Here is a 16385-nt window from a genome sequence, read left to right on the forward strand (position 1 = left end):
TGCAACGATACCACAATGACAGGGTTTTAAGGCACACAATTAGGATATGTTTGCATTTATATCAAAACCAGAAGCAGTAAAAGTCATGTCAAGATTGCATCTGTGACTTCCTGAAGTCACAGTTGGACTTACATTCTCTCGACTCACAATAATGCAAAAGAGAAATCTGAGGGTTAAAATATCATCATGATCTTTGAAATGTGGATCATTCTGCAGGAGTGATTCAAGAAACTTGAATTTCCACCGAGAAACTTGGTATTGGGATCCACTCTATGGACTGTCAAATCCAGGCAAACCACGGAACTCGGCGCCTGTGAAGACAGCTAACTACAAAGCTACTTTTCAAGTCTACAGATGGGGCTTCATACTCAATATATCGTCGCTTTGGCTGAGGAAGAATTAATTCAAAGCTGCGAGGAATGTATCTGATCTAAATATACAGGAAATACAGCCAAGGACTCTAAGGGTTGCTTTGATTGAGAGAATCCTGACAACATCTAAATACATACTGTCTTCTGAAACTTTTTTTTTTTTTTTTTTACAACAAAAATGTCTGAAACTGAGTTAGTACTTGAGGTAAATGTTAAATGAGCCTATAGTATACACTTCGGGCTGCACGATATGGTGAAAAAAAAAATTAACTTGATGTCATTTTATATGTTATATGATTATATGATGTAACTTGTAAATGCATGTGACTCCCGTGATTTATATGATTCAAAATTAGTGGAAATTGTCGTTTCTGCATCACGTTTTTCATTTTTACCCCCAAAAAAGGAAAATAAAAGCACAACAGAGTGACTTGATTTGTTTGGGGTCTACAAGATCTGTAGGCCAGTGTGCGTCTGCAGTACTACAGCACTTCATTACAATGTTGTTCTGTCACACATTTTACCTTTATCAAAAATGTGCAGCTTCTTACATCGGAGATCCTGCACTTATATAATTTCAATTACAGCCCTACAGTTGCAATTACCTCAACCCCAGACAGGCCACCTTCGAGAGACTGAATAGCTTGTGTCAACGGCATTAATAATCAAATCAAGCCTTCAGTAAGCTGCATACAAACTACTGAGTGCAGGGGAGAAGTCGACACAAATTCGAACATCACTCACAGACATGCTGTGATGTTCAACTGAAAGCATGCAGCAGTCTGCACATACAACCACAAAGAGTCTGAATCAATATCAAAACATGTCTCGTTGACGGAAGTGACAAATACACTTGACCGAGTGTTTCACAACTAAATACATTGTTACTATTACGGCATATTGATTATTACGTTGTTAAAATAACTGAGAAACCAGTATTTGACTTTTATAAGTTTTTAAAATTCAACATAAACCCTGAATTTACTGTTTGTCAGAAGCTCACATTAAATCTTTATCCACGTTTACTTAATTCACTGAATCTGCAAACTTGTAGCTCACCTCAGCCTACCCAAGCAAAAATAAAAAAAGCAGACCTAATGAAAAAAAAATTGCCTCCTTTGAGTTAAATCCATAAATTATGACGGCAAGTTATTTCCAGCTCTCTCTAGATTATCTGGCGTAGAGAATCCACCCCGAAACGTTTTCACTTTAAACTAACGTGTGTTGGGAGACAGTGGTGAGTCAGACAGATTAGGAAAGCAAAACAAAACATGGGAGTGATGCAAAGCTATACAACCATACTGTTGTCTGACCTGTGAGACGACCTGAACAGCATACTGAGTGAATTTGTTGTATTATTTACTCCACAGCCGGGCTGCTGCTGCAGTAAGTTTTCATACCTGATAAATGACTGTAGTTTGAATGGACTCAATACTTAATAAATCTTAAGCATTCCCTTGAAATTTCACTGTTTTCACCAGACCACATATTTTCACACAATGCCCTCCAAACTTCAGGAGAATGGGCAGCTTTGAGTACAATGTTTAGCTTGATGATTTTAATGCTTAACCTGAGGGCACACATCCCCAGCCAGGACTGTTTTGCACCTACACAGCCAGGAAGAACGCTCTCGACGCCTCGCTTCTGTGTGAAATGTAGCTTGAAATATCAGAAATCCTCATGCTTAATAAAATCAATTAAAACACTTAAGAAAAAACCCCGACAGATCACTTTTTTATGAAATTACAAGCGAAGCCTCATTAAGTAGAAAGAAAATGTCAATCCTAATATAAACCAATAGAGCTGATCAAAAGGTGCATATGTGGCTTGCATATTCTACTGGTCAAATCCCCACGAGATCGACTTTCAGGCTCACTCTGAATGTTCTCATCCAACTTCGTGTTTCTCAGAAGGAAACTCAAAAGGAGTGAAAGTTGGCATCTGCTTGCCACGGAATCAAGATTCACTGCCGACACTCCCGACAGCGGCGTCAAAACGCCCGGGACGGCGAGGAATGAAACAATCATCCTTGACAATATCTGCTGCGGATTCCACAGCAGCTGCTGCATATGCAAACATTTGCAGAAGCCATAAATGATACACCTTGTATGTCTGAGGAAAGTGCAGTGTGGGTGTAGCACTAATGGAGCACTCTTCTGACAGCCACTTCTTTCAGTTGTCTTATGAAAGCAAACTGCATCTTCGGCAGAGGTGAATACAGCGGCGTGTTTGCGCAAAAGATGAAGAGATTGAAGACTTTTTATTCCAAGAATCATTCCCGCTTGTTTTAATGTTGCCTACGTACAGTACGACATGTCTGGTCGGTGCTGGAGCTCCTGCACTCCACTTTCAATTTTCTACCACAACAAAACTAATCCACATACTTCAGCAGTAGCCACTTAACTGCTTTCTTCTTGTGACAGTGTTATTTTGAAAATGACACTTTGCCATCCCTTGTCTAACACCACACGCTGTCACAGTCACATACTGCTCATTTCAGCATAGTAAGTCACACTTCCCATAAGCTTAGTAGCTGCAACCCCAGTGATGACTACGTGTGTTGAATGCAGCTTTAACAATGACCACAACAAGCCAAATCAGTCCCTTAATCATCACTAAATGGACCATTTTTTTATTATCCTGCTGAAGCAGTAATGTTGTCAAACAGTCAAACTGAAAGAACTAGAGTACGTCGTGGCATGTTGGCTCTCGTCACTGACAGAGAAAGGCAGTTTTCCGAACATGGGGAGACGAGGCGAAGAAAGAGCCCGATGGGAAAATTAGTCTGCGTGTTTCTCAGAGAGAGCTGCGGCTTTGAAACTCCCTACATGCTTTTAATTAATGACATGGAGGAAGTGGATGGGAGAGGACAGGAGAAGAGCGACAACAAATATTCAACAAAAGGGTCTGAGTGGAACGTAGCAGCAGGCATTGGACTGCCAGCCAAGGGTCTGATTAATGACAGCTCTGTAGTCTGGGGGTGGTTTTATTCACAGTCATGTAGCTCTCCCCTCAGCCCCGAGCGCATCAAAAGTAGATTACTTCTCTACAAATTCACTCATTATAAATCAAACCAGAGACATCATCTCCAGGAATATCCCTGCTTACTCTAAAACTGTGATGTGAAAACAGGTACAAAGAAGAAGCAGCTCCCTTAAAATATTCTGTTGGAAAATACATTATATAGACAAATGTATTGACCTGGCCATTACACCAACAGGGACTTGAATGGCATCGCATTCTAAATACACAGACAGCTTTACAGCTATAAAAGCTTCCACCCTTCTGGGAAGGCTTTCAACAAGATTTGTCTTGTCATGTCTTTATGGAGCTTTGCTTTGTGCACTGGGGCACAGTCATGCTGGAATAGAAAAGGGCCTTGAAACAAACTGCTACCACCAAGCTGGCAGCACAGCATTGTCCAAAATGTGCTGGTGTGCTGAAGAATTAAGATTTCCCTTTGCTGGAAGTAAGGGACCAAGTCCAAACCCTGATAAACAGCCACATACCACACCTGAATTCAGCAATGCAGAGGTGTGTCCCAATACTTTTTGCTATATAGTGTATGTTAAACTATATGCAAGATGAACTCAATTGCTGAGTTTGCCCATCTGTGCATGTATGCAGTGGTGGAAGAAGCATTCATATCCTTTATACTTCAGTAACATTACAGAGGTATTATCAGCAAAATGTACCTGTAGTATCACAAGTACCTCTTACCTCTTGAAATAGCCCCTTATAGAGTTGCATTTTACACAGTATATGAATACCAAGGTACAACTGTTTAACTGTTTATACAACTGTATGTTTTATAAGCATAGTTCCAGTCTCTAAATGTATAATATGCAGGGGGAAAAAACCTCTCTCTATAAGTATGAGTCTGCACCTGCCCTGGCCTCTTCCTGTGTTTTCTTAATTTCTCATTATTTCGCTGTATTCAGGATGCTGTAGATCAAGCAGCAACTGCAACTGTCACATGAATGTGTAGTCAAGTAAAAAGTACAAAATAAAGTGGAGTACGAGTAAGTAACATAAAACGGTGCTACTCATCCAAATGCAAATGTACTTTGTTACATCCCACCACTGCACAAACACACACGCTCATAGTAATGCAATAGGAAATACAATCACATATTATGTGAAACCAGGAGGCAGAATGTACAGTGCACATAAATGAGCATTTATCTCTTCAAAGAAGCTAAAAAGGATGAAGAGCAGTCTGTCACACGCCCTGAAATGACATGCAAGCCCAGAGACAATACAACGCACAGGATGGGAAAGGCTGCTGTGACAGAATCTTGGACAACAGCCAACATTTTTAATCTTGGAACTGCTGTCTGTAATGTAATATCAATCTCATATGACTGAAATATGAAATTGTAAAGACTGTTAAATGACCACTCTCCCAGGCTATACATCGGCATGAGATGAAATCTGTACCGCGATCATTTGTTTTGCAACTGTGCAGCTGTCTCCGTTGACGCCAGCGCTTGTGATCAGATTTGAAAGGACGGTCGGAAATTTGGTTATGTCTCGCTAAAAGAAAGACAATGAATAAACCATTTGGAAATGTATTCATGCCCTCGGTTCAGTTGTTCCAGCAACACCCGCGCTGGAAAAGATTTTGCAGCATTTGTTATCGTTTTTCACAACTTGTGGCTGACGTTACAATAATGTTTCCTATAAAGACTGTTCTCTCTTGTCTTGTGCTCCTATTCTGTACAAAGTATGCAAATATTGTGAAGAAGATATTTCGCTCATATAGACTGTAGTTCGGCTGTCTAAGTTCAAAGTAAAGTTAATTGAATCACGGGAGTCACATGCATTTACAAGTTACAATCTTTTGGGGGTGAATGTTAAAAATCCATTTAGCAGTTATTGTGGAGTAGATATCCCCTCTGTTTACATACAAAAAAAGTCTTAAACTTCAGTTACATGTAACAGACGCATCTTTTCATGTAGGATTGTTGGTATTATGTGCAGACCAGTTCTGGGCTGCTGCGAGCAGGGCGACTTACCCTCCAAGTGTCCACAGGACATCTAACATCTAACCACTTCACCAGTCCAGGCTCTGCTTTACTCCTCTTTTTCCCCGCTTTCTTTAGCCGCTAAAATCTCATCACAGAGATAACATCAGTCCTTACTGTCTGCTGATCCCCTCTGCTTTGTTGGAGATGTAATTTGCTCAATTCAACGCCAGTGAACCTCACTTGCATTGTTCTGGGGTGGCTTCACATTAAAGGCCTCCCACTGCTTTCTAACAAATGTATTGTGAAGCACATGCAGGAAATGTTAAGCTGGTATCAAGTGAGCAGAAAACAGGAAACAATGTCATTGACTATGCAATTTGTGTGACAGAATGACTCCTGGCAAATAATGATAAACGCAGCAGTATTACACGCAGAGGACTAGTGGATCACTGGAGTGGCAGGTGTGGCCGTGACTCAGTGAACGCAGCAGAGAAACTACATTAACGTCATCATACCAGCAGGGAACAACATTTCTGAACGGAAGAAAATAATTCTACAAAACTTCACGTTCAGGAAGTGGCTTCATACATCTTCCCTTTTTAATTTACTACAAATGCTGCTTGATGTTGGTGTCTGTCAAAAAATCGTAATTGGTTGCTTTTGAGAAATCAAGTAAAGCACAAAATGAAACAAAAAAAAAGAAAAGTCAAGGATTGTGAATGGCTGTTTTTCTCAAAGAAAAACAAGTGTCATTTCCTCCCCATTAACATTTTGCTCCATGTGTACATACATTAAAGTTTGGGGTTTTTTTTTTCTTTTTGGCTCATTTCTCTCCTCCTTTTGTAACTGTATTTGTTTTCTGCATAGATGGAAGTCACTTTAATTCACATAATTCACAGAACAAAATAAATACCAGCACAAGAATTGCAGTGTTTTGCAACTGCATGTAATTTGTAATAAAGAAATGTGGTGAAGAAAGTACAAAGTATCACACAAATTAAAGGAAAGAGCTAATTTCTTACTTATTTTAGCTCTATAATATCAACCAAAACTGTACCAACTGTTCCTGTGAGTAGTTTTTTTTTAAAGCTTAATTAATTGAATATGTTAAATAGTTAACATTGATGTGTTTACGGCGGGCGCAGGCCTGTCGCGTTTCTCTTGAACCTGAAATGAGTTGCTAGGAGCAAAGTGTAGGCAGTGAAATACTGTCACACTTCAAACAGCTGAAGACCTTCCCTCGACGCACCCTCACTCCAGCCTCGTTTAAATACTACATCCCAGAGTGCTCCGGCTTTGAACTTTCTCTACTTGTTTTCTCATATCTTCCCGTCACCTGGCACCGAAAAATGTGTTTGTGTTTCAAAACAAATGAATTTTGTTCGAAGTCGTTTCTTTCTCATGAGCAGCAGGTCTATGCAATATTAAATGGGAAGTGCTGTGAGCGGAGTGGTCTGGGTTTGAAAAAAACATATGAAACATCTGGCTAGACGTGCTGCATATCATTCATGAATTCGGGACTGAATCATTTTTGGAAAACGAATGGCTTGCATAGGTTGGTGGTACGACCTGCTGCAGGGACATTAACCAGGGACCACTGCTCACTGATGTGTCGCTCCTGCAAGATGTCTTCCCCTCACCTCCCTGCAGCTTATCTTCTTGTTTAATCGACCTTCAGTCGCAGCGAAAAACTGCCATTCACTGCTTCCTCTGCGAGGTCTATCGCTGGAGCTTCACCCCAGTTACACCCACGTCCCCGAGCGACTGGTGGTGATGTGCTGATGAAGGCCTGACAGCCTACTTACACTGGGTAGAAGATGGTGGTCAAGCCTGCCTCCGTGCACTCAGCTGCCAGCTCTGAATATTTAAGCATCTGACGCTTAACGACCGGTCCTGGAAGCAGTCCGGAGGTCGACCCTCATGTCTCATTCCCTGCCTGGAGAAAGGAGTGTTAGTAAGCTTTGTGAAATGGTGTGTCTGGTGCTCGCTCCAGGCCTGATGAAACAGATGAGGTGTTTGTTAGCTGCGGCTTGGCTCTTTTATGTTGCAGCCAGCTTCCTCTGGATCGGGTCATGCCAATTAGGTGTAGCACGCCTGGGTCAGCGTGGCCTTACACCCTGACCTTTGCCTTCTTCATTATTTTTCTTTTTTGTACTTCATATTATGACGTGTTTTGGATCCGTAACTTTGAAACTGTCTGTCTGTAAAAGAAAAAAAGCTCCACAATCACAAGTCTTCTGTTTTTTATGTGTTCTTTATCCACAGCTGAGTGTGACTCTTCAATAAGAAAAAATGTTTACAGAAAACAATTTCATTGATTTCCTTATAAATACCTATCAAACAAAGCCAGACTTAATTAAAGGGTAATTACACTAACATCCAAATCGGCTTTGTGAAAATTATGAGCTAGTATCTCGAAAACAAATAGAAGCTACAGGATACGTGATCTTCACAATTATGTACTGTAATTATGTACAATAACTCTGAAGCAATGTGTGATTTTCAACATACTCTCATAAGCCCTAACTCAAAACTCAAAGACCCATGTTTTTAAAGCGGCTGCTGGGCCTAAATTTCCTTTATTTATTACATCAAGAGTACGCACATAAATTGCGCATTCATTCCAAATGAGCGACCTAAATTAAATTTTGCTAAATTAAACCTGAAGTTACCGTATGATCACTCACCGATCTAAATTCTGTGTCTGTAGCGAGAGAGTTCGATGCACTGCAACTCAATAAAAGCTCATGCAAATACACACATCGCAACAGTTCACAGAAACACGCTGCAAGTAGCACACACAACAACAGACATGGACCTGCTGCATCCATTATGATGGCAAGATTCAGGCATTACTGTGCATAACTGCTGTTTCACAACCCTTAATGAGACTCCACGGTCATCTTCTACTTAGAAATTGCACCTTCCTCCTAAACTTAACCTTCTGTTTATTAATAGCCTGCCAATTCAAATAATCTGACAAAAAACACAAATACTGTGAGTATTTGCTGGTGTAAATGTTTCTTAATTTGCTAGTGTTTGGTGTATTTATTTGTGTTTCCTGAGTCTTCTTGGTCAATGAAGGCTTGTCAGTCAACACAGCAGACCTTTCTGCAGTACGTAACCACGGCTCAAGATGAGCATATGATTAGTCTGACTGTTAACATGATCTTAACCACAAAGGCAGCAGCAGGTTATTTTTACACCTCTGGCAGAGAACATGTAAGTTTTCAGTCGTTTGTCCCCAGCAGCTCCCCGTAGAAACAACGTTGACTTAAAAAGGACAAAAGTTAGTGACATCTGTAACATCCTTGAGTGTTATATATTTGATTGCGTGTGCCTTCTGTCAACAACAACTTTCTGAAACAAGGTAAGGAATTCGTGACATGATCCCTTCTCAAGCTGAAAGATTTTGTTTGACGGCGATGTGAGATGTTGCCCCACTTTCTGCTTCGCCCTCTTGGGAACGGTCCTCACTCTTCCCTTCTCGCCTGGTTGAAAACAGAGAGCCAGGCGCAGTGAAACAACTGCACTAAATACAGCCCTGCAGTTACCATAGAAACCAGCGCGGGTGCATCCCTGACTAGTCCTACTGTATTTCATTTTGCACTTGACCCAGAAAAACACTGGGAGGTTGATATTTAGTTTCTTTTCCAGTTAGACTTTTCAGAGTATAAGTGATATAACAGGCAGGAACAAATAGCAAAGACATGAATGACGAATAAGGAATCAGAAAAAATATAAGCTGTAAGGATAGATGCAGCGGTGTGAAGATGATTGAGAGGTAAAAATATGCATGCAGAGTGATGATACCAAAGGTGCTTCAGGCAGAATGAATCTACAGTGACAACAAAATCGAGTACCCCAGTGAGGCTGGCTGTAGCGAAGCTGAACTGGACGACACACGAACGCATTTGAAATATATCAAGTCTTAATGTCTTAAGTCTGCCGTCACCTTTTCCTAAGATAAAGGACGATGCGACACTGACGGTCGTTTTTGTTCTAAGGAGTAGCATTGCTCTTATTAAAGTTATATAATGCAAGGTGCTGCAATGCATCAAAAAGCATTGTTTTAAAGTCTGCACAGCTCATCTCTCTCTTTAAAAATTCAGAGACAGATTACATTAAACTCAATGTGATCACCAAACTGCCTGCAAAAACTGTCACATCAGGAAGATGATCTAGGAGCCATAAGTCAATTACCAGACAGCTCAGTGCTTAATTTAACCCTCGCGATGCGTTCTCCGTTCTATAGGCACCCGTGATGTCCAGCATTTCACCATGTTTAGTCATTTTATGCTGTACTTCAGTTCCACTGGGACATCATTATAGTGTCCAAATAGGTCAGGAGCGGTGCATTATACTGCAGCCAGGCTTTATCCTACCCAACAAGATAAAGCCTTTACATCATTAACACCCTTTCTAACAATACCCAGTTGTTCCCACAAGTGTCTTTAATGTAATAATATATATTTTTAAAAAGAGGAATTTCACAGAGCTATTTGCCCAGAATAACATTATAATGGCACTGACCATTTAATGGCCAAGAGAGCAGATGTAACTTGAGACCTATGGTATGAGAGGTTTATATAACAACTGCGACTAGAAGAGTGCACTCAGTACGGTGCAGATGTCCGCCAGGCACGGATATCTGGACGGAAACACTGCCAAAACAACAGCGACGTAAAATGTCAATTTCAAAGTGAAAATGCCAACAAAAGAATCCACCAACACTAACATGGCTGCTACATACAACGTTCCCAGCACAGCAGCATTAAGTTTAAATTCAGAGAGGAGATCTCCTCAAGCAAAGGTCCAGAACATCACTCACTTGCGGTATGACGCGGTGCAATATGTACTGAGGTAGTCTGTCTGTAGTCAACAACTGGATGTACAATTCAGCACTATCAGAACAAGATTTATTGTCAGTTTTCACATTGACCTGGAGGGATTATAAATAATTAATACTCCAATAATTGTTCTTTTCCAGCACAGTAAGTGAGTGAGGAGTCAGCAGTCAATGGTGGAAGAATAGTCAATAAAACAGGCTTTTCAAAAATTGCAAATCTTTGCAACCACGAGAGATCCTTGAGCATACAGTGATAAAGGCGCGCAAAAAACATTAGACTGAAGAATTCCACGAGTGTGTGAGACTAGCTGTGGACACATATACAATTGCATGAATCCCCTAAAGGCTTAAGTGCCTGGTAGAAAAAATAAATGATGCAACCATATCATACACTGAACGGCATCTACATTTAGGCCGTGGGCATCCTAAACATGTAGAGGCTCCCACATCTAACAAGCCAACAAGTCACAACTGATCTCTGAAGTCCTTACACTTCAAAGGAATTACTGCTGCTGCAATCCAATTTTGTCGCATGCGGTTGGACTATATTCTGCATAAACAGAAAAAATGATATCAGTAGGGGCTCTCTATACAAAAAAGGGGAACTTTTGCAGTGAGCAGACAGAGTAAAAATTTAATTTCAATATGGCAGGCAGAGAAGAAAAATGAAGGACTGATGAATGCATTTTCCATGATAAATCTTTAAAAGCATCAAATGTTGGGTATTTGTGAGAACTATGCCTACATTTAATATTACAGCAAGTCCGTGAGGCCTCTATTTTATATACTAAAGACTGTGGTGTAAAGGTCTCAATGCCCTTTCAGCATTTATTGTTCCAGGGAAAGTTTGCCATGCCTTCAGGATATGCTCGTTTTCTGCAATGCCGTGTTGCAAATACACAGTACTAATATGTTTATGTTGTGTTTTTTTTTTTTTATTATTGATTTATTGTTTCATATGTTTACTGTTTTTGACCTCTGAAGTGCTGCCTTTTTCCTGACTCTGGAAAAAGCTCACTTCTTCTATTACTAAAATGAATATTAACACTAATTATCTGATAAGAGCTTTTTTGGGAGGTTTAGTTACACGGCAAGCAGCACAAAAATAAAAACAAAAAAAAAAACTTGGATAACATAAATAAAATTAGAAAATGAAATAAATGACAGTAAAAAGCTATTTACATCATATACATTAAAATAGCTTAATTTCTAATTATGTCTACTTTTGATTAATTGCAGATTATTTTTTTTCATTTGATAAATCATTTGGTATATAAATGGTGACGTTTTCGATGCTCACATTTGAAAAAACTGGAACTAGACTACATCTGGCACTTTTGCTTAAAAAAATGCTCAGCGACTTCCGGTTGCTGGGTAATATTTTGTCTTCTTTATCTAACTGAAGCATCAACCAATCGTTTTATCTCTCCGTATCTCTATGGAGAGACTGTATTTTCTCTTGCTCCTCTCTTTAAGAAGGACAGAACAAAAAAGCACTCGTGTAGCTGATACATATTCAGTCTCAGCGGTCTCTCTGTTTGCACTGCACCGCCTTGGCTGCCATTCTTGCTTAACAGCACCTTCAGTAGCTGCTGAGGGACTGGAAAAGGCTCCTCATTCACCCACACGTTCACAGACGGTGTGGGGATTTGAACCTCAGGTGCTCTAACCTTTAGCTTCCCGCCATCTTATCATTCTTCAACTGAAAATAAAAAAAAAACAGCAAACCACTGTTTTTTCTTTACATAATAGCAAACCTGACAGGACTGAGGCTTTTTTTCTTTTTTACTGGTAATGGTTTCCTCCTCTGTTCTAACACCCAATCAGGCATTCAGCAGTATTAACAGGCAGGTCAAACAATCTAATGATTGAACAAATGTGCTGACAAATTGAGCTATTTTTCCGACTGTATTTTTGTATTGAGCTGCAGTGTTCCATAATGACTGCCTGACACTGGATAAGCACCGGTTTGCACATTCCTGTTTTTGTCTTAAATGGTAATTTGAAAGCCATCGGCACATCTGAATATGCTGCAGGATGGGGCTGAGCCAGTCCTCCACAGTTAGGGCCTGGCGGCATCGGATTACACTGCTGGAACTCTTCTATTAACTGTGAGCAGTATGGCAACCGCGGTCCTTCTAAGTGGTCTTTGTGATCGCTGTTAAACGACAAGCACATGAGTCATAGAGATATTACTACGAGAAAGTGTTTCACAGTGTGGGAGGGGCGTAAAGAAACAAATTATATGTGACTAGCTTGTTTACATAATGCGTGAAATGTCACAAGGCATTTAAAAAAAAAAAAAAAAAAAAAAAAAAAAAATCACCACCTGTCATCTAAATGCCACAGAAAACCTGGGCACAACCCAAGACCTCTGTGTCAACAGGGAGAATAAAAACATGACTGCACTCCAATTGTATTGAGCCTTAAGTGGAGAGATTAAAGGTTAGACAAGAGATACAACTACATGTACTGTATAATGTGTGAATACCATTATCAAGTACTGGTCCGATACCACACGCATGTATTCGTACTAATCATAAAACTGCTCCGATACAACCACGCGGTGTGCCACTTTAAGGCAGCGATTAACACACATATACAGAAATGGGTTAGAGTGGAGGCAACGTCAGATTGTGGACGGCATGAGCTGATCAGGTTAGAAAATCGAGTTGGTGAAATGGGCGAGAAGAACAACGCAGACTTTCAGACTCACTGTTGAATCCCTTTTAAATGACTTTGCAGAAATCCAATAGAGAGTAAAGGATTCCTGAGGTTTATGCGAGGCTAAATCTTCATAACCTGGAATCAATAACAATCTGTAATCCGATCCCTGTTTCACTAATAAAGTTGAGTACAGCTGTATGTGTCTTGCGGCGTTTTTAGAATAAATGTTCCAAACTTTCAAATACATGGTCTGATTTAATATTGCATCTTTCATTGAAAAGAATAACAGATAAGCCAATGGAAAAAGACACTTTCTGAATGTTGCGACTTAATTTAAAACGGGCACGCTGTTACTGTCAAAGTTAATTTACTCGTACTAATCAGACTGTGAAAACAGTTGTTCCTGTGCAAGAGCTTTGTCAATTTTGAGAAAATTACTGAGAAAATTAAGTCTTCACTTAAGTCCTGTCATCTCGAGCTTGGAAACTAAAAACATGTGTTATGTACCAAAGGTATCGAGTTTAAAGTATGTGGTCGTTTGCCACACGGTCTAATGAAAACTAGAATTACTGCAGCACGGTTATATGCCCCCGCCAGCCAGTTGGAGTTTACATGCACGTCTCGTCAGACTCTTATATGACAATGCAGTGACTGATTGAGAGCTTTGTCACATAGTACGACGACAGTCACCTGAAGCTAAATATCGGCAGAACCAGTGAGCTTGAGGTGGACTACAAAGCTTCAAATGTGGATGTTAAAAAAAACGTTTCAAAAAGCATGCACGTTTCACACACATCTTCAACCCATCGGATCCATACAATCAGCACAGTTTCAAGGAGGGCAACCAAGATCAGTGTCGCCAATTCAGTATCTGACCAAATGGGAAATCTGGTCCCAATCTGCCCCTCTGTTACTGAGTTATAGTGTTGAATAATGGACAGAAAACATTTTGATGTCACAGTGAAATTGACCTTTGACCTTTTTGGTATAAAATGTCATCACTTTTGCGATTTTAGTACGTGAATTCTCAGTGGCCTTGACTTTTGATCTAATCCGTTCAACCTTGAGCCAAAGTTCTTTAACTTTTAAACAGCAGTTGACAAAATAATTTCACGGTAAACATCAATTTAGTGGCTTTTCTTATTGTTTAATAATCTCAGTCAAACAGGCAGCTCATCGGTTATCAGCAAAATACCTGAGCAGACAACACACGTATCATATACTGTGCACATGAATCTGTGGCTTAGACGAAAGCTGTTCACTGTTGGCCCCTAACATACAGCATATGGACTCACAGCAGACATGATTAACATGGGTGATTAACTGGCCAGGTTAAGTGTCTTGCACTTGAGGGCCTAATGATACCGACTGCCTCTTGGGATATGGCAGATCACGTTATCTCTAAAATCAGCGCGGCATCGGGGACGCCAACTCCGGTGACACATCGTACGTATTTAGTTGACTGTGTTTGCGGTCGCATGACTGAATGTGAGAAACGCTGAGGACGCGAGCCAATGTCACCGGGGGAGAAAGACAGGGGGGAAATGTGTCACAGCAGAGCGACTGAAGGAAGCTGTGATGATTCCTCCTGGATTGAAACACGCCCATCTCGCATCCAAATTTAATGAGAGCATGTTGGGAAAAAGTCACAGACAGGTTGGGACGGTGGTAATAGGGTGGCAGCCCCAACACATTAAAGCAACCTCTGCTTAAAGCACAAAAATCTGTTTTGAATCTCAAGTTCAAAGACATCTAAGTCAGTGACAGACTGTGAGTTGGCACTGGGGATCTCTCTCTTTGCATTGTGCATTCTTCTCTATGAGTTTTCAGCTTTCAGACACACAACACCCACATCAGGTGACAGATGGTAGTTTCCTCAAGCTACTACGCAGTATTTGTCAGATTATCTTCGGATAAATGGCGTGTAATGAACTGTATTTTTGACTTTTCTTTTCCTAAAGTATTGGAATGCAACAAAAAAAGGATATGTCCCATTCACACTGAGATTCTAAAAGTATTTAAACCACCTAGTTCAGCAAAGCGCAAAGCATTTATGGGTGAGAGGTCACAGTGCTGCTCGAGTCCCTTTCAATTCTCTGAAAGCACAGTAAAGGTTTGGTGGAGCAATTTAAGGCAGAGAAAAGGATGCTGCAGTTGTTCTTGTGCAATTCCTTTCAGGTCCATTGTCACTAATGGCCACAACAGGTTTTGAGAAAGGTGAAGTTCTACTGGAAAGGGAACTTCAGACTGATACTTTCAGGTCCTTGAACTCCACAAATCCCTTCCTGCCTGCCAGTCAACACACTGCTGCTGATGTTGAAGTTAAAGCCTTTTGTTTGTGAGCAGCTGCATGACCGTTCTCTACTCACAAGTGTTGCTCACCCACACCGAGATGACAACAAAGTAGTGAATCCCTCTGTGTCCAACTCTAACCTGTCTTCAGAAACAGCAGGGGGATGAATACATTACAGCGTGACGATTCATTAGCTGAATGTCAGCCACTAAGTGTGTGCTGACGAGGCCTTGCCTTTCAACCAGTTCACTACATGAAAGAAGACCTTTAGTTGGACTTGAGTCAGCCACACAGTGATTTAATATGAAAGCATAATAGTTTTCTGTATATTAATAAGGGAATTTCACTGAAACTTTATCTATGAACCTTGCCCTCTATAAAGTGATTTTTTTTCTACTGTGATAGAAGCTTTTCATTTTCTACTCTGAATGTGAATGAATATGGGTTTATGAGCAGCCACCCTCTCATACTGACAGGACCAGGATTCCAGTCGTTGCAACGGATTGCAGCCGGAGAAAGATAATTTTGTGCACAACACACAACTGAAAACATAATTTAAAAGCCCATGGTTTGTTTAGTAGCTGATCTGGAGATTTTAATCATATCACCTGGACTGGGTCCCACCAGCTAAATATAAATTCAAACTACCTCAAACTAGAGATGTAATAAATTGGGTTTCACCCTTAAAACTCAAGGAACGGCAAAGAAACTTCTGTAACCCCATCTAATTAAAAGCATCACAAAGTAGTCAAACGAACCTCTTTAACGTTTTTTTTATCTTAAATACTTTAACAAGCTAACATAAATTTTTTTCTATTAGCCAAGCAGCAGTTCCACAGTGACACCTGCAAGTTTGTGGGTATAACTACTTTGGGGCAACTAGTCTCTACATAAACGTACTTAAAACCTATTTTTATTCGCAGTGTGATGTGTAATATCTATACTTGGCAATTAATTTAGTGGTAATTTGCTCTGTTAGCAGAGTTTGGCTCTTTTTTGCACAGCCCCATTCAGAAAACAAGAAAAAAAAGATGAAGGCAAAATTATTAACGTTTAAGTAACATCTTTATCTGTCATGTGTGAGTATTTCACTGCAAAAACTGTAAAGCCTGAAACTGACCGGCTAGATCCCAAAGGATCCCAAAGGAAAGATATGACCCTGGCATACAGAAGGAGAGGCCAGAATTCTGTTTTAAATACTTAATTTTGAAGTCATTGCTGCTAAGTGATTTTCG

The 16385-nt window shown here is 40.3% G+C and overlaps 1 protein-coding gene across 4 annotated transcripts in view; it reads right to left on the bottom strand.

Annotated features, from left to right (window-relative positions):
* Positions 1-16385, bottom strand: part of lrfn1 (leucine rich repeat and fibronectin type III domain containing 1) — a 149514-nt gene that overhangs the window by 60633 nt on the left and 72496 nt on the right. For 3 of the 4 annotated variants that reach the window (XM_046389433.1, XM_046389430.1, XM_046389432.1), the window contains exon 2: positions 7147-7277. The exons of the other annotated variant lie outside the window; for it this stretch is intronic. The gene's annotated coding sequence lies outside the window, so the exon portion shown is untranslated. The remainder of the gene's footprint in view (positions 1-7146; positions 7278-16385) is intronic. 4 annotated transcript variants of the gene reach the window in all.

The sequence above is a fragment of the Scatophagus argus genome, chromosome 5 (genome assembly GCF_020382885.2).
Source record: "Scatophagus argus isolate fScaArg1 chromosome 5, fScaArg1.pri, whole genome shotgun sequence".
In the NCBI taxonomy this organism is placed as follows: domain Eukaryota; kingdom Metazoa; phylum Chordata; class Actinopteri; family Scatophagidae; genus Scatophagus; species Scatophagus argus.